General features: G+C 43.7%; 1 protein-coding gene across 1 annotated transcript in view; it reads right to left on the bottom strand.

Moving 5' to 3' along the window:
* FHIP1A (FHF complex subunit HOOK interacting protein 1A) overlaps positions 1-5,858 on the bottom strand; it is a 136,483-nt gene extending 130,625 nt beyond the window's left edge. Inside the window, exon 1 of the mRNA XM_074950984.1 lies at positions 5,761-5,858. The gene's annotated coding sequence lies outside the window, so the exon portion shown is untranslated. The remainder of the gene's footprint in view (positions 1-5,760) is intronic.
* Positions 5,859-22,567: the final 16,709 nt, after the last annotated feature.

Raw genomic sequence — 22,567 nt, 5'->3', positions numbered from 1 at the left:
GTTTTATATGCTCACAATGAAACCTAGAACTAATAACTACAATATGTGAAACCAAACTGGAGATAGGTCCAAAAATATAGCTGCATTTACAACAGTTATTCATTTTTAATACTTAAGTTGTTGCATCCTAATATAAAACTTAAAACTAACCAAAAAGTTTAGTTATTTTATTAGTTTCCGATGTTACTTTAGGGTACATACACTAGTTCTAGAACACTGAAATGCGACATTTCAGTTTAAATTTCAGATCCTGACCCATCTCTCACTACAGCCCTTCAAAAGTACAGCTAAAAACATGCAAGTTTGCTCTGAATTCATGCAAAACATGAAATTTTATATGCAGTCACTGGAACTTATCAGAGAATCAAAGCAGGTCCAGAGCACATAGCAGTTAAAACATCAGCAGTCAGCCTAATTCTACCACTCCCACCATGGCTTGAATTTGAAGCTGGCTATGTTGTAGCCCACGATAGAAGCCTGCATCTTATTGGGGCTTTTCAATCGCATTAATCTAATTGAGTTAACATGATTAAAAACATATACCACCTCTTGGTTATATCTGTACTAGAATTTTTACCTAGATATGCATGTATCCTATGTGTCCTGGAACAAATGTTTGAGGAGTGTCCACTCTAGACCAGCGGTTCTCAAACTTCACTGCAACGCGACCCCCTTCTGAAAACAAAAATTACTTCATGACCCCAGAAAGGGGGACCAGATCCTGAGCCTGCCTCAGTCCCGCCATCCTGGGGCATTGTGCTGATTTGATTTCTAAGCTTGCACTCTGCCCTGCATGGAAGCTGCAGGTGCAAACTAAAAAAGTACTTAGGTCACATTAACATAGTCCTCTTCAAACAGAACTACGTTTACACTGGGTTTGAACATGAACTAGATAACTTTTAGTTCACACCAACAGTGTCACACAGAGAAGTTAGAGCGCAACATTTTGGTTTACTCTGCAATTCACACCCCCACCACAGCAGAGTCAACCCCTGAGACAAAGGGTTATGAGGACAGTGTCCTGAGAAAAGGGTAATGAAAAACGAGCGTGTACCAACTATACTAGGGGCACTATCTTTGCTCTAAATGTGGGAACGGTATGCCAATGCTCACTTAGCACAGGGATGAGTTATGTCTGAGACAGAATGCAAGAGCCACAATAAGGTTATCCCAGGATGAACACCAAGCCAAATGATTAGAGTTAAATATCACGTTAAATATCGGAGTATGCAACTCAAATAAGGGGTAGCCTATATTCCACACCACCACCAAGAGCTGAAAAAAGATTGTGCTATAAGACTTTCTGTGAGAGTGGCTGAGGTGGTGTTTGTAGTGTAATAGTACAAGATATTCAAAGGTAAGAGCAGCAATATTTGTATACATAAATCAAACATTTTAAGAGCTGTGTTATATATTGAAAAGACCTCAATACTTCTCAAGTGAATAGCTTCAAAAGTTTAGCTTCCAAGGGAACAAGAAGTCAGTAAACCTGAACAGTTACAAATATGCACTCCGAGGCATAATTAGCCTTTCCTTTGAAAGGAAAAAGCAGATACAGAATTTTAAAATTCAAATTTGGTGTGACAGACTCCAACAAATCAATGTCAGAAGCTGTCTTCCCAGTTTCTGAGTTCTCAGTTATTAGACTGGAAGCCTATAGAAAGGCTTGATGCCATTTAAAAAAAAAGAAAACAAATACAACCCACAGTTTTATTTTTAATAATTTGTAATTTAGCCAGGACCAAGATACAGATGCAGTGAAATCCAAAGCAGAAAATTCAGAATGAAAATAGCAAACTCATAAAGGAAAAACTATAATCAGCTTCCAAAGTCAAAACAAATTATAAACTCCCTTCTTTTTTCCATACACATCTCATCAATCTCTTTTGTTCAATAAATAGATAAAAAAAAATGTCAGTAGTAGAAAATGGTTGAGCAAATCTTTCTAGAGAAAAACAACAGAGAAAGGCATTTTAGGGTTCTGGCAACTCTGCACTGCAACCATATTCTCCACCACAGCAATGTATCAAAGGGATAGTTTCCCTTTGCAACCTCTTGTACTTTGAGAGACAGACTTCCAAACTTCAGGCTCTTTCACTTTCTTCTCCTCCAGCCTCTCTCTAACCTCTACATACATGAAGCCCAACTAGCAATGGACAAAAAACACAGTACATTACAGAATTAGTCCCAGAAATCAGTTCGAAGCAGCAGACCCCTGCACCTGTGTACAACAGCCCTTCTGAAGTTTATGGGACATTGTGTAGACAAATGGAATAATCTGCACAAATCCAACTGCAGGATCAGAGCCTAAATCAAAAATTTTTTCACCTTCCAATCCATAATTTCTTCCTCACTTGTTTTTACAAGTTTTATTGTAGAAATTACATTAACATCACAAGATTATAATCCAAAATGAGCACAGAACTCTATCAAAATTCGCAGAAATACTGAACTGATGATCTAACAATATTGTTCTATTGCTTTGACTTGGCAAACCTGTCAACTGATCAACTATTATTTGACCACAGTCAAATCTCATCAAACATTTCAGCAGGAATCTCCTGATGTACATAATGTCTTGATTGTATCATGTATATTTCCATTTTTCAGAACTTAATTTCACTGTGTTTTGCACTTTCAGAATTAAAATATGTAAATTAAGAAACTTGTTTTTTGTAAGTCGGTATAAATAAGGCTAAGCCTATTGGAAACCAGAAAGTCTTATTCTTTTTTGTTACTGTACCAATAAATCAGTTCTTTAAGATATATGGACCATTTTTGACATTTGACAATATTTTAATCAATATTTGTCTGGTCATCTCACCAATTATTTATGGACCGGTCAAATGCCCAACCTTGTATATTACTAGTAGGTAAGAGACCTAATTTTGATTCTGTCTCTTATTTCCCCCCTCTCTCCAAAAGCTGGAAATACTGTAGAGGCATCATCCTTAAGTCCTCAGCAAGTGAGGCTCCAATCCTGTGAACAACTCCATGTGGGTGCATGAATCACTGAAGTTAAATGGACACTGTGTGGATACAGAGGAATGGAGCACTGTGCAGGATCGGGGTCTTGCACTGTTCAACAGCAACCAACTAGGTAAAGAGCAGCACTGCCAGCTACTGAAGAAGTCCATTCTGGCTCAGCTGGGAGGAAGATGGCTACGATTTGGAAACTTAAAGGGGCACAATAAATTAGAAATCTAGTCTTTTGTAATTGTTCAAAGTAGTTTCAGGTACAAACCTCTGCTCCCAAATTCCCCTATCTGTAGGGCCCTACCAAATTCTTGGCCATGAAAAACCATGAAATCTGGTCTCTCCCCATGAAATCTGGTCTTTTGTGTGCTTGTACCCTGTACTATACAGATTTCACGGGGGAGACCAGTGTTTCTCAAACTGGGGGTCCTGACTCAAAAGGGCATTGCAGGGGGGTCACCAGGTTATTTTAGAGGGGTTGTACTATTGCCATCCTTAGTTCTGCACTGTCTTCAGAGCTGGGTGGCTGGACAGCGGTGGCTGTTGGCTGGGCACCCAGTTCTGAAGGCAGCCCCCTGCCAGCAGCAGCGCAAAAGTAAGGGTGGCAATACAATACCATGCCACCCTTACTTCTGCACTGCTGCCTTCAGAGCTGGGCAGCCAGAGGATGGCGGCTGCTAATTGAATGCCCAGCTCTGCAGGCAATCCAGTGCAGAAGTAAGGGTGGCAATACCGTACCATTCCATCCTTACTTCTGTGCTGCTGCGAGCAGTGGCTCTGCTGCCTTCAGAGCTGGGCTCCCAACCAGCAGCTGCTGCTCTCCAGCTGCCCAGTTCTGAAGGCAGAGCCGCCACCAGCAGCTGCGCAGAAGTCAAGGTAGCAGTACCGCAACCCCACACACAATAACCTTGTGAACCCTCCCCCCAGAACTCCTTTTTGGGTTAGGACCCCTACAGTTACAACACCGTGAAATTTTTCGATTTAAGTAGCTGAAATCATGAAATTTACACTTTTAAAAATCCTATGACTGTGAAATTGACCAAAATGGATCATGAATTTGGTAGGGCCCTACCTACTTGTTTTGGGGATTTTACGGTCACGCTTACCTATTTTTAAGTGTTTTCCTGCTCTTTGTTGCTGGGTGAGAAATCCATGCAAATAAGGGAAACCAACCAATCATAAAGGGAAAACATGAAAAAGACTATAATGCTGCCAAATGCACAAAGTTATAGAAATCATAGCCATTGATCCTGGAAGCTCTTCCATGCTGGCAGATCTTTGTGCCAATGCAGAGCCCCATTAAAGATAATGGGCCTCCACATGGGCACAACAATGTATATCTGTGGAGCATGTTGCAGGGCCAGGACCTTAGGTGTCACCTGCAACAACGATTGATAGAAGAAATGTCACACATTAGTATGATTTTTAACATACTGTCAAACATTTTTGGCAGTGTTCCTTTAATAATAGGGCAACACAGGAAATACCTTATCAGGACAGACCAATCAACTGGTCCACATTCTCAGGCAGTTTAGCTCTATAAAGTATTGTACTCTATGGTTCAGTCTGGGAAGAGGTGGGGATTGTAAGCCACAAAAAGAAATGTGGAAACAGCCTGCTATGGGATGTGAACTTCCTTAGCAAAAACAAACAAACAAACAAAAAAACTGTATTACAACATAAACAACAAACAGAAAACAGCTCCCAAAGGGAGAAAACTGATTAACCGACGCAATAATCTCTTGTGTAATTTAACAAATAGTGGTATAAATGCTCTAGATGTATGAATTACGTTTATACTGTGAAAGTAATCTTTGAAATAAATTAGTATTTTCTTTTATCCAGTACTAGGTGATTTGCAGAGGAATAGTCAGTACTCAGTGTCTCTGCTATCAGAGAAGTTTGTGGCTAAGGCTGTGCAAGTTACATTGCAAAAGCAGGCGGTTTGCATTAAAAGAGGGAAACCTTTCTTCCCTTCAAGCAAGAAGATAAAGGCGCTTAAGAGGGAATTATTTCCAATGACCTATATAATTTCATCAGTCCTCCGGCTGCTATTCGTAGAGGAGATCTAACTTCCTAATGAGATACAGTCAACAGCACAGCCCTTCCTGGGGGAAGCTAGAGAGTCGGTCCAATCCATTGGGAAATGGGACAATGATGAGCACCGAGCTCTAACAAACAAAAGGCGGTAGAAAAGCGCCCTCATGTTTCACCAGCCTCGGCTCTGTCCCTGCCGCCGGCACCACGCACCCAAGTGGGGGCGGACTGAAGGAGGCCGGTTTTGTTCGGCAGGGCGGGGCTGGGCTGAGGCATCGCTCCTGTTGCCACACACAAGGTCAAAGCGGCGGCGCCGACCCCGCCCTCCCTCCGTGCTGCCAGCGGCAGCGCGTCCCACACGCCGCCCAGCAGCCACGGGCGCAGGTGACGAGCTCCCGAGCCCAAGTGCAGCGCGGGCCCGCGCTCGGGCTCCGGAGTTGCGCATGCCATTTCCGCGCGCGCGGAGTAGTGCGCAGCGCCGCCTCCCTGGCCAGCTCGCGGGCGGCGGGGGATCTCGGCCAGCGCCCTGCCCCGGGGCCCATCCCCTGCAGACCCACCACCACACGCCTCGGGGCAACTCCGTCCCCGCGCGTCCCCCCTCTCAGCACCTGGCCCGCCCCGCCGCCCTGTGCCCGGGCCCGTATCGGGCGCGGGGAGCCGCCCCAGGCCAGGGGAGCCCCGGAGAATAGCCCCCCCCGACACACACACGTGGGCGCCGCTCGCCAAACGAGCGAGTAAAGCGCCTACCTGGCTGGGGCCCCCCTCTCCGCTGTGACCCGGGCCGGAGGAATCCCGGGGGCGGCTCGGCAGCCGCGGGAAGAGGGGAGATGCAGGCGGCCGCCTCTGGCTCAGCTGGCGCCGCGGGAGGGGCAGGAGGAGGCAGCTCCCAAGAGCAGCAGGTAAATCCCTCCTGGTTGTTAAGCAATAATCCTCCGGCGCTGGGGAGGAGCCGGAGCGGGGGACAGGGCGCCGTCCTCTGCAGCCCCCGGGGCTGTGTTTTGTTACCCCTGGGGGGTTACACCGGCACCTCCAACTCGGGGGGGCTCAGAGCCTTTCAATAGCCCCCACAGCAACTTGGGAACAACAATAAAGTTTGTGTAACTAGGAAGCCCGGGCCGATTGTGTGACTCACCTCGAGCCCCAGACTCCCAACAGCGGGAGGAGGAGCCGGGGCTGAGGTGGAAGCTGTCCTACCACAGCGTCCCCTGCTGCTGCGCCCCCTTCAGGCTGCCCTCGTGCAAGCGTGCCACCCCGCCGTAAAGGAACTGGGCGGCTGCCGTGCCTGCTCCAGGCGTTTACTAATTGCACGGGATCATTGAAACGCACAGGGGAAGTTGCTACTGAAAGTTTGTGGAGCTAGAAGGATGATGCTTCAAATTTCAAGTGTGACCCCGGGGGAATTCTTGTACGTTTCGATCATATTTCAGCGTATATCCATCCTACCCTACTTCTTTTTTCCATACCTTGGGGGTTTTTTTTAATTGCATGTCAGAGCTTATCTTTCTCTTTGATTCGTCTGAGTAAATGAAAACCAAATATTGACCTCGATGTTGCATTAATTTTGCTGACAACTGTGGCTTCATAGATACAGAAATATTTATTGTATTATTGTCTGTAGCTCAACCCATTGTCTTAAGTATTCCAGGAGTGTAACTGAAAGCACATGCTTTATACAAGAGTGGAAACAAACAGTACATTACAGATGAACCCATAATCATCATACCCCACTTAAAATGATGCAACAATCCACAATATTTGTCAATAACGGAACACAGGAGATCTCATCCTGCAGCCAGAATTCCCAGGAGTAGTCTTATTCATGTGAGTAGTCTTGTGGTGGCCTCTGACAGTAAGGGCTTCAGGATAAGACCTGCTGATTAACAGGGTAATGAGGTTTCACTGTAATTGTAGGAAAGTACATATTTTTGGGGAGGAGGGAAAGTAAGGCATAATAAATAGGTACGTATATTATAAATAATATCTACATTTGATAAGATGTGGGAAACAGGTAATTATTTGTACTGATACTGTTATGGTGGGAGTCACTAGATGACATTGTTACACACAGTGCTACGAATGCTTTTTTCTTAGCCAGAGGAAGCTGTTCAGTCTTCGAATGTTTGTACTGTTAGTTGTGTGATGCTGTTTGTCTGTGGAGAGCTGTGGCAAGTAGCAATCAATGGTGTTTGCTCTCTACCTTAATATCTCTAACTAGATTCAGTTCTCAGTGCAGAGTTCACTGGAAACCAGACACTGGTGTTTTGACTGAAATTCCTGAAAGAGGGAGCCTATGTAATATTTGACAAGATCTCTACAGACTAGTCTGTATATAAGCTAAAAAGTAGCACTAAGAAAATACCCAGACTCCATGTCACTGAGTTCTCTTCCAAGAGGCAACTAATGTGGCAGGCCTAGGACAAGTGCTAACACTCAACAGATGGGTGACAATATTAATGACCATTATAAATCTGAAAGAGACATTAGTCTAAGGTACTTATGTCTCAGTGAGAGAGAATTCCACTCCAAATACCTTAGTATAACAATGATAGACTACCTTCATGAGTAGTTGCCATATTTATTACACTTATTACATTTTTCCTTTAAAAAAAATATGGCTGTAGGAATTGGAACATCAGGATAGTGATCCCAAACCTGTGAATATGGCTTTACCATAGATCAAAATAGGAAGAGAAGATTAAGGTAAAAGCTCATTCAAATAAAAGTGCTATATAATTAAATACAAATAATAAATTCAGTAAATTCCACGTATATGGGAAGAGTCCTTCCTAAAAGATCTATACAATGAAAGATTAATTTATTCATTTAGATTTATTGCACCTATCAGTAACTTCTAGATCCTTACGAAGTATTTTAAAACCACATATACTAAATCAGTATGTCAAAAAAATAGTTAAAAGGATCTCTCCAAAAGCCTTCTCCAGCCCTAAATAAAACAATTGCTCCAAAATTCCAGACCTCTACAGAACATATACACCTGCAATGTATAAAAAATTTCGTTCAAGCAAATTTTCTCTGCCACTGCCATATGTACCCCAGTCAGACCGCCTGACCTGAAAAAGACGGGGAGCATGTCTTGAAGGTTCACCAAGTATAGGCTCAAATGAAACAAGGAAGGAAGCAAATTCCAGAGACCAGAACTCCTCACTCAGAATATCCTGCTCCTGTCTCCTTTTTACACTTGGACTGGGTATTAGTTCAAGCACATTGAATAATTGCAAATGTCCTGCTATCATCCAGAAAGAGACCCTCAAATAGGCCAGACCAGAGGTAGTGGAAGCAAAAGTGGATGGGAACCTGGGAGGCAGTGACCATGAGATGGTCGAGTTCAGGATCCTGACAAAAGGAAGAAAGGAGAGCAGCAGAATACGGACCGTGGACTTCCGAAAAGCAGACTTTGACTCCCTTAGGGAACTGATGGGCAGGATCCCCTGGGAGAATAACATGAGGGGGAAAGGAGTCCAGGAGAGCTGGCTATATTTTAAAGAATCCTTATTGAGGTTACAGGGACAAACCATCCCGATGTGTAGAAAGAATAGTAAATATGGCAGGTGACCAGGTTGGCTTAACAGTGAAATCCTTGCTGATCTTAAAAACAAAAAAGAAGCATACAAGAAGTGGAAGACTGGACAAATGACCAGGGAAGAGTATAAAAATATTGCTCGGGGTTGCAGGAGTGAAATCAGGAAGGCCAAATCACACCTGGAGTTACAGCTAGCAAGAGATGTTAAGAGTAACAAGAAGGGTTTCTACAGGTATGTTAGCAACAAAAAGAAAGTCAAGGAAAGTGTGGGCCCCTTACTGAATGAGGGAGGCAACCTAGTGACAGAGGATGTGGAAAAAGCTAATGTACTCAATGCTTTTTTTTGCCTCTGTCTTCACGAACAAGGTCAGCTCCCAGACTACTGCACTGGGCAGCACAGCATGGGGAGGAGGTGACCAGCCCTCTATGGAGAAAGAAGTGGTTCGGGACTATTTAGAAAAGCTGGACGATGCGCTGCATCCGAGAGTGCTAAAGGAGTTGGCGGATGTGATTGCAGAGCCATTGGCCATTATCTTTGAAAACTCATGGCGATCGGGGGAAGTCCCGGACGGCTGGAAAAAGGCTAATGTAGTGCCCATTTTTAAAAAAGGGAAGAAGGAGGATCCTGGGAACTACAGGCCAATCAGCCTCACCTCAGTCACTGGAAAAATCATGGAGCAGGTCCTCAAGGAATCAATTCTGAAGCACTTAGAGGAGAAGAAAGTGATCAGGAACAGTCAGCATGGATTCACCAAGGGCAAGTCATGCCTGACTAATCTAATTGCCTTCTATAACGAGATAACTGGCTCTGGATGAGGGGAAAGCGGTGGATGTGTTGTTCCTTGACTTTAGCAAAGCTTTTGACACAGTCTCCCACAGTATTCTCGTCAGCAAGTTAAAGAAGTATGGGCTGGATGAATGGACTATAAGGTGGATAGAAAGTTGGCTAGATTGTTGGGCTCAACGGGTGGTGATCAATGGCTCCATGTCTAGTTGGCAGCCGGTATCAAGTGGAGTGCCCCAAGGGTCCTGGGGCCGGTTTTGTTCAATATCTTCATAAATGATCTGAAGGATGGTGTGGATTGCACCCTCAGCAAGTTTGCAGATGACACTAAACTGGGAGGTGTGGTAGATACGCTGGAGGGTAGGGATAGGATACAGAGGGCCCTAGACAAATTAGAGGATTGGGCCAAAAGAAATCTGATGAGGTTCAACAAGGACAAGTGCAGAGTCCTGCACTTAGGACAGAAGAATCCCATGCACCGCTACAGACTAGGGACCGAATGGCTCGGCAGCAGTTCTGCAGAAAAGGACCTAGGGGTTACAGTGGACGAGAAGCTGGATATGAGTCAACAGTGTGCCCTTGTTGCCAAGAAGGCCAATGGCATTTTGGGATGTATAAGTAGGGACATTTCCAGCAGATTGAGGGATGTGATCGTTCCCCTCTGTTCGACATTGGTGAGGCCTCATCTGGAGTATTGTGTCCAATTTTGGGCCCCACACTACAAGAAGGATGTGGAAAAATTGGAAAGAGTCTAGCGGAGGGCAACAAAAATGATTAGGGGACTGGAACACATAACTTATGAGGAGAGGCTGAGGGAACTGGGATTGTTTAGTCTGCGGAAGAGAAGAATGAGGGGGGATTTGATAGCTGCTTTCAACTGCCTGAAAGGGGGTTCCAAAGAGGATGGATCTAGACTGTTCTCAGTGGTAGCAGATGACAGAACAAGGAGTAATGGTCTCAAGTTGCAGTGGGGGAGGTTTAGGTTGGATATTAGGAAAAACTTTTTCACTAGGAGGGTGGTGAAACACTGGAATGCATTACTTAGGGAGGTGGTGGAATCTCCTTCTTTAGAAGTTTTTAAGGTCAGGCTTGACAGAGCCCTGGCTGGGATGATTTAGTTGGGGATTGTTCCTGCTTTGAGCAGGGGGTTGGACTAGATGACCTCCTGAGGTCCCTTCCAACCCTGATATTCTATGATTCAGGTCATCACAGGATAGAACCAGTAACTTCAACTACACCCCATAATGAACTGTCAGCCAGGGCATGTCACAATGCACAGGTGTAATATTTTGTATGAAACATCACTTCATAAACAGGCCTGTGATTTCTGTACTAGCTGCTATTTCCAGATGTTTTAAGGTATAGCCCCATTACAATAATCCAAGGAAGATTATTACAATAAGAGCCATATCTGAAAAAGACACAACCTCCTCCTAAGTGCAAATGATAAAATGTGCTCTTAGGAACAGCTGCCATCTGAGTAATCAGGAGCAGCCTGGGATCCAACAAAACCCCCAGGCTGTCGAACCTTTGAAACAGTGGGCAACCCCTCTCAACCAAGGATGCTGATATCCCAGTTCTTCCATTTGCTTCTCCCATCCCTATAAGCATTTTTCCTATCATTCCTACACAGTAGAGGGAATCCCTGGGTGACTTAGGCCTGGTCTACAATACAAAGGTAGGCCTACATAAGCTGCCTTGCGTCAACCTAGTTGTGCACGTGTCTACAGTGAAACTTGTCTTCCACCGATGTGAGCTCCCCATTACGCCAACATACCAATACCACTTCCCCAAGAACTACTGAGCCATGGTTGATGTATTGAGATTGACACAGCATGAACATAGACACTGCGTTACTGATGTCAACCCTAATAGTCCTCCAGCAGCTGTCCCACAATACCCAACACTGACCACTTTGGTCACAGTTGTGAACTCCACTGCCCAAGGGTCATGAAGACTGGAAGTTCCCCCTACCCCCCTTTAAGCCCTGCACGGTTTTGAAATGCCTTTTAGTGATTGTCCATTTTGGTGAGAACACCTAGCAGCTCTCCATTGTTGCATGCAGTTTCCCAGCTGACCATGCCAGCTACATGCTTGGGCCTGTGGAGAGAAGAGGCTGTGCAGGCACAACCTCGGATCACCCACAGAAACGTGGACATCTAAATTGAATGGTGGATGCAGGAGAAGGAATCAGGGATCAGCAGCAGTGCCGCATGAAAGTGAAGGAACAGCAGCAGGCATATCAGAAGGCCAGGGAAGCCAACAGTTGATCCAGTGCCAAGCCACAGACCTGGCACTTTCACAAAAAGATGCATGCCGTACTTGGCGGAGACCCGACCACCACCTCGCATACCGTATGGGCACCTCCAAGGAGCCGAAGTTACAGACTCCTGGCGTGAACAGCGAGGAGGAGAAGGATGGGGGATGTGAGCCGGGGTCCAACTATGCCCTGAGCTGTTTGAGACTTCACCATAGTCCAGTCAGTCAAGCACGGGCAAACCCAATGCAGGGGAAGGAATCTTGGGTACGTATGTAAGTTTATTCCCGATTAAAGTGATGGTGTCCCCAACTTAGCAGGACACAGCTATTGACTTTTCATTAATTTACTCATACTACAAGAGATACAACAAAGAAAGGTAGAATCATCTGCTTTTCATTCCCCTGTAGAGCTTGGGGGGCGGGGGGGTTAGGTGGGAAGGGAATATAGACTAGTTTGTTTATGTACACAGGGATGTTTATGTACACAGGGCTCAAGAGCAAACTATCCCACTGTGTAGGAAAGATAGGAAGTATGGCAAGAGAACACCCTGGCTTAACCAGGAGATCTTCAGTGATCTAAAACTCAAAAAAGAGTCCTACAAAAAGTGGAAACTCTATCAAATTACAAAGGATGAATATAAATAAATAACAAAAATATGTAGGGAAAAAATTAGAAAAGCCAAGGCACAAAACGAAATCAAACTAGCTAGGGACATAAAAGGAAACAAGAAAACATTCTACAAATACACTAGAAACAAGAGGAAGACCAAGGACAGAGTAGGACCGTTTTGGGGGGAAGACAATAACAGAAAATGTGGAAATGGCAGAGGTGCTTAATGACTACTTTGTTTCAGTTTTACCAAGAAGGTTGGTGGTGATTGGACGTCTAACATAGTGAATGCCAGTGAAAATGAGGTAGGATCAGAGTCTAAAATAGGGAAAGAACAAGTCAAAAATTACTTAGACAAGTTAGATGTCTTCAACTCACCAGGGCCTGATGAAATGCATCCTAGAATACTCAAAGAGCTAACTGAGGAGATATCTGAGCCGTTAGCAATTATCTTTAAAAAGTCATGGAAGATGAGAGACATTCCAGAAGACTGGAAAAGGGAGAATATAGTGCCCATCTATAAAAAGGGAAATAAAGACAACCCGGGGAATTACAGACTAGTCAGCTTAACTTCTGTACCTGGAAAGATAATGGAGCAAATAATTAAGCAAGCAATTTGCAGACACCTAGAAGATAATAAGGTGATAAATTACAGTCAGCATGGATTTGTCAGGAACAAATCATGTCAAACCAACCTGATAGCTTTCTTTGACAGGGTAACAAACCTTGTGGATGGGGGGAAGTGGTAGATGCGATATATCTTGACTTTAGTAAGGCTTTTGATACTGTCTCGCATGACCTTTTCATAAACTAGGGAGATCCAACCTAGATGGAGCTACTACAAGGTGGGTGCATAACTGGTTGGAAAATCATTCCCAGAGAGTAGTTATCAGTGGTTCACAATCATGCTGGAAGGGCATAACAAGTGGGGTCCCACAGTGATCGGTTCTGGCTCTGGTTCTGTTCAATATCTTCATCAATGATTTAGATAATGGCATAAAGAGTACACTTATAAAGTTCGTGGATGATACCACGCTGGGAGGGGTTGCAAGTGCTTTGAAGGATTTGATTAAAATTCAAAATGATCTGGACAAACTGGAGAAATGGTCTGAAGTAAATAAGATGAAACTCAATAAGGACAAATGCAAAGTACTCCACTTACGAAGGAACAATCAGTTGCACACAAACAAAATGGGAAATGACTGCCTAGGAAGGAGTACTGCGGAAAGGGATCTGGGTGTCATAGTGGATCACAAGCTAAATATGAGTCAACAGTGTAACGCTGTTGCAAAAAAAAGCAAACATCATTCTGGGATGTAGTAACAGGAGTATTGTAAGCAAGACATGAGAAGTAATTCTTCCGCTCTACTCCGTGCTGATTAGGCCTCAACTGGAGTATTGTGTCCAGTTCTGGGCACCACATTTTAGGAAAGATGTGGACAAATTGGAGAAAGTCCAGAGAAGAGCAACAAAAATGATTAAAGGTCTAGAAAACATGACCTATGAGGGAAGATTGAAAAAAATTGGGTTTGTTGAGTCTAGAGAGGAGAAGACTGAGAGGGGACATAAGTTTTCAAGTACATAAAAGGTTGTTACAAGGAGGAGGGAGAAGAATTGTTCTTCTTAACCTCTGAGGATAGGACAAGAAGCAATGGGTTTAAATTACAGCAAGGGCGGTTTAGGTTGGACCTTAGGAAAAACTTCCTAACTGTCAGGATGGTTAAGCACGGGAATAAATTGCTCAGGGAGGTTGTGGAATCTCCATCATTGGAGATTTTTAAGAGTAGATTGGACAAACACCTGTCAGGGATGGTCTAGATAATACTTAGTCCTGCCTTGAGAGCATAGGACTGGACTAGATGACCTCTCGAGGTCCCTTCCAGTTCTATGATTCTGTGATTCTATGATCTCAATGAAACTTTCATGGAAGTACTCTGCAATCCTTTCCCAAAGGTTTATAGGGATGGCAGACTTATTTCTTCCTTTATGGTAGGACACTTTCCAACTCCAGTAAGCAATAACTTTGGCAGGTACCATTGCAGTAAACAAGCTAGTGGCATATGGGCATGGGCAACTTTAGGACGCCAGCAACAGCTGTGTCCTGTGTGCCTTTGTTATCCTCAGAAGAGAGAGATCCACTAAAATCACCACCATCTGTTGAAAATGGTGCCAATATTCAGTTTCATTGCCTTATACTCATGGTTTCATGCAACTGAGCATTTCTCTCCTCATTTCTCTTGCCCCTGGCAAGCCATACTCACTGTGGCTGGTGCTGTGAGTGGCACTTGGAAGCACAAGTGTCAATGTCCTGTTTAAAACTTTAGGGGAGCAAGGGAAGGGAGCTGTAAATCTTGACTTTCATTTTTTGTTGTGACTATACTGACAATGGTAACTCTGTGTGTTTTATCTGTAGCTGCTGCCATTCAGGCCATGAGGGGTTCCCCCTCCACACCCATGGAATGCCTGAGCCAGATAAAGAAGAAAAATAAGATATTTAGGATGCATGTTCAGCAAGATCCTGCAAGCCAGTGCTGTATCAGACCCTGAACAGAGGGCCTGGAGAAAGGCCCAGATGTCAGAGAGCGAGGTGCACCAGGATATAATAGGGTTTCTCCGGCAGCAAACACAGATGCTGCAGACTCCTGTGGACCTATAGGGTCAATAATCCTGGACTCACCTATCTTTGGTTAACTCCAGTACATGGAGAATTCCAGTATAGCACACTCCACTCCCCATAAATGCTGCTCAACATTCCACAGAGTATCGGGGTCATGTCCCTACCCCTACCAGTCCACACTGGGAGATATTAAGGACAACTACAGCTTCACCTATTAGAGCCATGGTAGCTGTATGTGTTGCTAAATTGGACATGATTTCATTCTTCAAGCTCTGTTCCATATATTTATTAAGGTTTTAACATGTTTTCTTTTTTAAGCTGCACAACATTTTTTGAAGTGTTTTCATTACCCAACAAAACCATATTTTTTGGAAAATAATTCATCTTTATTAGTCCCCAACATATGCTGCAGAATGTGTGGTGGAAGTGAAAGCATCCACTTGTTATTGTACGATATGACACAGCTCATAGGATCAGTGACAAACACAGTGTAATAATTATAAATGTACAGGGAGCCCCACAAAAATAATAGGAGCAGTGACCGTATTATATCCATAAATGTGCACCGAGCACCACACACTTCCTAACAGACCCCCAAGCTTCAGGGCCAGGTAGAGAACAGTACACCACGATGCATTTCTGTGGATCACTGTTAAAGTGCTTTTTCAAAGCTGCCCTGAGCCCTAAAGCTCTGCTTCGAGCTCTTCTGATAGCTCTTGTGGCTGGCTGTTAAAACTCTGTAGATTGCTGCTCCACCTCCACCCCAGTAGCAACTTTCCTACTTTTGCTTCTGAGATATTATGCAGGACACAACAGGCACCTCTAACCATTGGGATATTTTTCTCACGGAGATCCAGTCTTGTGAGTAAGGTACACCAGCACCCATTCAGTCTACCACTAGCACATTCAACTGTCATTCTGCAGCTACTGAGCCGGTAGCTGAATCTTTCTTTGGTGCTCTGACGGTGGCTGATGTATGGCTTCATGAGTAAGGGATAGTCTGAGTCCCCCAGGATCACTACTGGCATTTCAACATTGCTAATGGTAATCTGCTAGTTGGAAAAGAAACTCCTTGCTTGTAGCTTTCTAAACAGTCGTTTGTTCTTAAAGATATGAGTGTCATGTACCTTCTCTGACCAGCTAACAGTGATATCGGTGAAGCATCCCCAGTGATCCACTAGTGCTTGAATAACTAGAAAACTAGCACTTTCTGTGGATGTACTCTGTGGCAAGGTAGTGTGGTGCCAAAATAGGAATATGTATGCCAGCTGTCGCTCCACTGCAGTTTGAGAACCATGTTGCTGGAAATCCATCTATTATACCCTGCGCATTGCTGAGTGTCACAGGCCTGCGTAGCAGGAGGCTATTAATGGCCCTGCACAATTCCATGACAATGGCCTCTATGGTGGATTTTCCAACTCCAAAACGATTTCCAACTAACTGGTAGCAATCTGGTGTTGCAAGCGTCCACAATGTGATTGCCATTCTCTTTGCCATTGTCAGTGCAGGTCTCATTCTGGTGTTCCTGGGCTGGAGGTGAGTGTGGCAGATCCAGGAATGTGGCCTTGTGCATCTGAAAGTTCTGCAGCTATTGCTCATCATCCCAGCCCTGCAGTATGATGTGACACCAGTCAGTTCTTGTTTCTTGGGTCAAGAAGTAGCGCTGCACTGTTCACAGCTGTGAACACCAACAATCTTGAATTGGTTCTCTCTATGTCTAACAGCAGTCTGCCCTCCAGGAAATTGCCATATTCCCGGTGGCTCTACTTGCAGCTCTGCAAATACCAAAGGATTGGGTGTCCTGTGCTTGCAAAACTCATGACAGTAGTGCAGAGCTGTGCTGGCTCCATGCTTCTGTTAGAGATGGTGGACAGCAACAAGTCCCATGTTGGTTCGTGGGATTTTCAAAATAGGCATGAAAATTATGGGCTAGAGATGGCATTATAGGATGAAGAAAGTTGTGTGATGGAAACTTAACCCTGCAGTTCCAGTCACCTCTATGTGGCAAAGCATTGCCAAAACTTCCCAAAAGACAGTATCCTCGATGGTGGTAAGTTGTACACTGTGATTCCCATCACACTGTGCATCAAAACAAATGGTCCTGGTGAGTATGTGCAGTGCTGATGCAAGGAGCCAAGTATGCATGTGCACAAGCAATATACTAACTGCAGTGGCTTTATGCCAACGTAACTTGCATAGGCAAAAGTTTGTAGGGTAAACAGCGTGTGATCCCCAGCATAAGGGGTGTGGCAGAATTCCTCTTCACTCCAGATATTCTAGGCTTCCTGAATGACCCTTTGGAGCTGTGGCCAGTTAAGTGTAAATTAGAGCAGTCTAAGGGCTGTTCTGTGTTACACTAGATATGTTCCCAACTAGTCTCTGACTCCAGGGGGCTGCAGAGGTGGCATACTGCCAACAGCAGCAATTTCCTGGAGGGCAGACTGCTCCGTGCCCTTTTAAATCGCGGCCCCGGGGGAACTACTTCTTTCCCCCGTCCCGCCCCACCTCCCTGTCAGTGGCCGGGGGGGGCAAAAGGGACAGTGACATTAAAGCGCTGCTGCGTCGCTGCCCCTTTTGTGCCCCCCCCCTCAATCGGCTGCCCTGCTGGGTCATCGCTGCCCGTTTTGGACCCCCCATTGGCAGCCCTGCTGGTAGGGACCATCGACAGAAGGAAGGCAGGACGCACACCATCGACAGAAGGAAGGCAGTGTGGACATAAAGTGCCACAAGGACTCCTCATTGTTTTCACAGTAGAGCATGTTTCTAGAGCACATACTATATAATTTTTGCATAGTGTAGGAGGCTTCCCTTTCTCCTCTACAGATACTTTATCTTTTCCTTTCCTCTGCATGTTTTGAATAGACACATAGTTGAGGCCCAGCCTTGTGCTTTAAATCCTTCAAATTGTGTGTGAGAGAAGTAGACACATGATCGTTCTTTGCCTTAAAAACAAAATCCCTCTATGGGCTTATATATCAGTGTTCAGTTTCACTTTGACGGTAGGAGATTCTCATGCCTCTGGTGGATTTTTGTCCCCTCTTTGGGTACTTCTAAACCATTCCTGCCAGGAAAGATTTTTCTCTGGCCCATATAGATGCTTAATAGTAAGTTGTTTGCCTTAAAAATACACTAAAGGGATGCTTTTAAATACTTTTCCTGTGGAGAAAATATCAAAAAACCCTCTCTAAGGGCTCAGTCCTTCTCTTCAAATTACAAATTGCTCTAATGGCCAGTGGGAGTTTTGTCTAAGAACTATAGAATACGGTTTTTAATGTAAATTTGATTGGCAGTGTCACTTTTCTTTCTTAGTTATGGTTGGCATTTTATTTAAATGGATACATGCCTGAGCCCCTACTCCATGCCCTCCAGCATGCACATGTGATACATTGGGTTTGCACTGAATACATGTCCAAGTCCCTTATCCCAGCCCTCTATGAAATCCTCTTCGACAAACTAGATTTATCGCGGAATTGTCTCTGATTTCAAAAACAAAATATTGGCAAGTCTGTCAGTATGGAAACCATGAGAAAACCAAGAAGTGTTCGTGTTAAAATGCCAACTATAATACATGCCTCCACAGAAAAGACAAAAGTTTACTCCAGGCTGGTTACAATGAGACACTACTCCAGTTTGTCTGGGGGGAGTTTCTCACTGATAGTTGTACAGCATGCTCCCTGCTCTGATAACATCCATCTACTTCAGCAATAATCTGATGCTCCAACTGAGCTCTTGCATTTTTGCCTGGCTTCAGAAGAACTCCCACTTTGTGCTCTTAATGGACCAGCTTCCCAAGCACTGACAGTGAGAAGGGGGACCTTGTTTAATGTAACTGACAGGTGTGTCACAAAAATGAATGAGACATACAAGCTGCCTAGTAGCAAGCCCACCAGGTGTACAAAGAAGGTAGTAATAGAGGGGTGATCTGAGCCCATCTAAGACAGGACTTGAAATTAGAGTCACTAAGGCCTTGTCTACACTGGAAAGGGTTTGCCAGCTATATAGGCAAATCCTCCTAGTGGAGACACAGCTTATTCCAGCAAGAGTATAACATGCACGAGTTCCCTGAACAAAGTAAGTGTTTTTTGCTGGTATAAGTATACCTACACTAGGACTTTTGCCATCATAGCTATGTTGGTTAAGGGTTTGATTTCAACTATTTTAAGTGTAGACCAGGGTTAAGATATACTGGAATTTTGCTGAACTAAAGCAATTTTGTGCCTGCATGGGATTATTGCTGAAGAAAAACACCCAGATGTTGTACCTGAGGAGCAAACAGAATTCTCACCAGGACTGTCAAACACCTATGAGAGCTACTGTCTGGCGGTAAATCTGAAAAGTGGAATAGACAAAAGGGGGTCAACTGACAACAAAAGATGGTGCTTATTAAGAATAAATGCCACTATTATAGCACTCTAAAAGCACAGTACAAAAATTATTAATCAATCCTCAAAACACCTCTCTGTTAGTGTATTAATACTGTTTCTTTAAAGGATGTGGGAACGAGGGGACTGGGGTAGTTCTAGGCAGAAGCTCTACAGTGAATCAGAGAGAGACAGAGTAGCTTTTGGGCTAATAGTGTTTTCTTTATTCTAATAATGTTACTTGTTTAGTACTAGAAGAAAGCGACTCTTTACTATTGTCACAAATCTTGTGATGTCAGTAGGTATTATCTATTATGGAGAAAGTAAGACACAGACGTTAAAGGTGACTTGTGGAGGATGAGAATGATGGTTTTCACTTTTTTTATTTTGTTTTGTTTGCTTCTTTATGATATAGAAGGAAAACTATTTTTTCCCCTCGAAAACAAAGTTGTTTTTCTTCTTGGTTTTCTACATTATATCTTGTCCACCCTGTTTTTCTTAGTGACTCTATGGACAACTAGCCAATTGGTAGGATTATGACATCAAAAGGTACTATATAGTATGCAAGTAAAACCAAGTTAACTGAGAGGAGAAATTATTTTTATTTAAACTATTTAAAACACGTTGCTTTTTTCTGCTTTTGCTAATACACTATCTAACTCAAATAAACACTTGGGGAGAAAAAGCTGCCTTTGTTAAAAGTTAATCACTTCAACTCTTCAGTTAAGGACTGAGAAAACGCGATACACAAGACCTCCAACATGTCATCCAGCTAAACCAATGTGCTCTAGACTTGACATTTTTGATTTTTCTAAAGAAAAAACAAAATGGAAGACAACTTTCACATTGTCTTTTGTATGTGATAAAAAAGCCAACGTCTTCCCTTCCAAACAGACGTATAGGTTTCATGTTCATGGCATACCAACAGAGAAGGTAAATAAAAACATAACATATTCTTTCAGGAAGGCTGAAAAGTAACACTAAAATCCAGAACTGTAACACACAAGACCACACAAGAACCAAAAACAGAGAGAGACAAAGCAGGCTGCTCTCTATGGCAGTCATCATGCTCTAGTCTAGACCCCAAACACATTTCCCTACAGAGCCCCTTAGCCTACAAACAGTACCAGGAAAACCTAGTGATATTTAAAGTGGTAGCTTACATCTTTAGTACAGTTTTCAATACACTATAATGGGATTTGCCCATGCAAAGCTTATTACAGGTTTGGGACCTAATTAGCAGTTTTAGAAAATAGTACTAGGTGCCTAGCAAGTTAGGCACCTAACTCCCACTGAAGTAAAGTATGAAATCAATGAGAGTTAGGTGCCTACTCTGTTTAGTTGCTTTTGTAAATCTCACTAGGTGCCTATCTGCATCATTAGGCACCTAAATACCTTTGAATATCTAGCCCTTACTGACCTGTGAAAGGCAAAACAGAAAATCCGTAGTGGAGTCAGTATTGAAGCTCAGAATGTTCTGCCTTTCAGATCAATCTGCTAGTTGTTTTGATTTGCTTTCCCTCTGCTATCCGCTGTGTGTGTCTCATCCCCCAAATGAATTGCTATAGTATATTATTTGATAGAAGGGAAATTTACTTATTTATGATTTCAATCTACCCATCTCTAGCAAAAGAATAGAATATCTAATTAGTGCCCTAAACAGTTTGCATTCAGCATTTACAAAATTTCATTTTATAATCCAGTCTCTTACTATTCAAGAAATATGGCCTATCTTTACAGCATGAACTGTACAAAACTGTCTTGTACAAATTAAAATCAGATTTATTTAACCATTATCTAGAACAATATATTACCAATGTATGTTGTCAGATGCTATGGTCTTGAGAATCTCTACAACAGGCCAGTTGTTTTTTAAAGTCTTATATTAAACACCTCTGTGTTTTTTTAAATCCATCATTTTTTAGAGACTCCATCCCTTAAAGTGTGATAATTGGAGATCATAATCCTGATGGAACTCAGTGTCTTTCATTTGTCAGCCCTGGCAGCTGTGCATTAGTAAAATAAATAAAACAAATAAACAGCAACATCTGCTGCAGTCACCCGAGGTTTATTGCTGGAGTTCATCAGCGTTTGATGGGATGGGAACCTTCCACTGATCAGTTCTGCTTTCCTTAGAAGAGATGATTGTATTCACTAGAAATTAATATGGGGAGTTTGGGGACCTGTGGGAAATTATCTCAACTGCCAGATTATGTTAACCAGTATTTGTTCCCAGTACCAACATAAATCTTTTTTAAGCCCCTACAAATGTGTGTTTTGTTACACCATAGCATTCCAGCTGTTCTGAAAGATTATATGTTTTTGAAGAATGAATTTAAATGTTAAAATATGCAAATGATTAGAAATATTGTCAAACTTTCCAATAGTGCTTTAGCATCTATTTTATGTTATCCATACGAGTAGAAATCCCTTTATATGTAAGGACAGGTAAAATGATGTAAGCCTGCATCTTTTAAAAAAAAAAAAAAGTCTGAGTTCGCAGTGTGTTTGAGGTCCCAATCCTACAGATTTCTGTCTTTGTTTATAGTCCTTACTCAGACAGAACTCCCAATACCATTTATTTGGGCCCAGCATCCTTTATTATATTCAGTATCACACATATTGCTTGGAAACCTGGATTTATTCAGACAGAATGTTCAACTAAAGCCAAATTCAAAGTTATACATTGAGGGGCAAGGCATGCAGGCCATTCCTACAGAATGCATAGGCACCAGGGTGGAGCACCCACAGGGAAAAATGAGCAGGTGCTCTGCACCCACTAGCAGCCGAGCTCCCTCCCCCCTCCTCGCCTCCTTCTCCCCTCCCACTGAGCACACCGCGTCCCTGCTTCTCCCCCCCCCCATCCCAGCACTTCCTGCCCCCCCTCCCCGCCTAACAGCTGTTTGGCAGCACTTAGGATTTTCCGGGAGGCAGGGGGAGGAGTGGGGACGCAGTGCACTTGTAGGAGGAGGTGGAGAAGAGGTGGGGGAGAGATGGGGACTTGGGGGAAGGGGGTTGAATGGGGGCAGGCGAGGGTGGCGCAGGGGTGGGGTCGAGCACCCACCGGGCAGAGGGGAATTCAGCGCCTATGACAGAATGGGGGACTGTATCTTGGAAAGCAGTGACTCAGAAGGATTTAGGGGTCATAGTGGACAAGCAATTCAAGATGAGCTTCCAGTGTGATGGCATGGCCAAAAGGGTAATGTGATCCTTGGACGTATAAATGGGAGTAGTGAGTAAGAGAGGTGATTGTACCAATGTTTATGGCATCTATGGGGCAGATACTGGAATACTGCTTACAGTTCTGGTGTACGCATTTTAAAAAGGATATTGAAAAACTGGAAAGGGTGCAGAGAAGAACCATTCAAGGGCTCGGCAGACT

This window comes from Natator depressus, chromosome 4, assembly GCF_965152275.1.
Source record: "Natator depressus isolate rNatDep1 chromosome 4, rNatDep2.hap1, whole genome shotgun sequence".
Classification (NCBI taxonomy): domain Eukaryota; kingdom Metazoa; phylum Chordata; order Testudines; family Cheloniidae; genus Natator; species Natator depressus.
This window is presented reverse-complemented; position numbering and strand designations above follow the sequence as displayed.